The 1,178-nt window shown below is 36.6% G+C and overlaps 2 protein-coding genes across 3 annotated transcripts in view; both read right to left on the bottom strand.

Annotated features, from left to right (window-relative positions):
• The window catches only part of LOC119581961 (ceramide synthase 5-like), a gene marked incomplete at its 3' end in the record, with an annotated part of 60,065 nt that overhangs the window by 29,144 nt on the left and 29,743 nt on the right, over positions 1-1,178 (bottom strand).
• Positions 1-1,178, bottom strand: part of LOC119581957 (F-box/LRR-repeat protein 20-like) — a 9,073-nt gene that overhangs the window by 5,241 nt on the left and 2,654 nt on the right. The gene's annotated exons all lie outside the window — the stretch shown is intronic.

The raw sequence follows: 1,178 nt of genomic DNA on the forward strand, positions 1-1,178 counted from the left end.
ATGACTGGGAAGCGTAGGAACTTGGGAACGCTGACATGCAACTACAACGATTAGTTCCCATATTTTATCTCGAAGTGACTATCAAGGATTTTTGTCATTGAGCCTCCCTCCTGATGGCTCGCATTCTAGAGCATGTATTCATTATGTGTGTTTCGGTTGGGCTGTAGAAGCTTATGTGAAATGAAAGTGTGTAACAGCGAGAGAGTAATCTCTTTTATGGTTCACTGACTGACGAGTGAAATAAAATGATAATACGAGATTTAGATAAGGTGCTGTTACACTATAAAAAAAGGCTAACGTAAGGTACATATATACAGATGTCCTAGATACCATATAAATTTACAAATGAAAATGCTACTTGATATATATTTCTTCTTGTTGCTTAAGGAAGGCCTTTATATTCTCATGTGTCGGCATTGAACTAGATTTACTGAAAAAAAAATTGAAGTGAATATAGGTGAATATGTTTCTGAATAAGTGAGGGGAAAGAGGAGAAAGAAGAAAATGAGATAGGAGTAGGAAAAACGATTGGCAGCTTGTCAATGATTTCTTAAATTCCCAATAGCCGCACTGGCCACCCACAACCTGGGGATTAACCTAAAATATTGTCTGTACAAAAACAACAAAGATGTCAGCTGAGGTAGAAGAGGGCGTACTTGCTGGTGCTCCAGAAGAGGAAGCTGGAACTTTAAACGGGTATCTGGGGGCTGACGGAAAAGCAACAGAAACCGTTTTCCAAATCTAGTGAAGCTGCTTAGGATACAGGGCTCTGGGCCATCCTTCCCAGCACCGAGATGAGGGAATGCCCCGTAACCGGTGTTCAGGATCTAACCTCTGTGTGATAGGGCCTTTATGCTGTCTGAGCGCAGTGTCATATATAAGAGAAAATAAATTTGCTTAGGTTTTCATTCTTTTACATTCCGTTAACCATAATTTGGAGTGTTATTTGTATTTTTTAACCAAAGCTGAAATACTAATCAAATATAATCATATATGATTATAAAAACTATTTTATCTTAATCACTTTGATAATATCTATCTGTACAGAAAAAAACCATATATGAATGTATGTGGCTTAAAATCCTAGACCATTAAATATTAACAAAAACAATTTGGACACAATATCTTAGAATTATGGAGCTTCACAATTCTCATTTATTCTTACATTAAAGATCAAA

This window comes from Penaeus monodon, chromosome 15 (genome assembly GCF_015228065.2).
Source record: "Penaeus monodon isolate SGIC_2016 chromosome 15, NSTDA_Pmon_1, whole genome shotgun sequence".
Lineage (NCBI taxonomy): Eukaryota > Metazoa > Arthropoda > Malacostraca > Decapoda > Penaeidae > Penaeus > Penaeus monodon.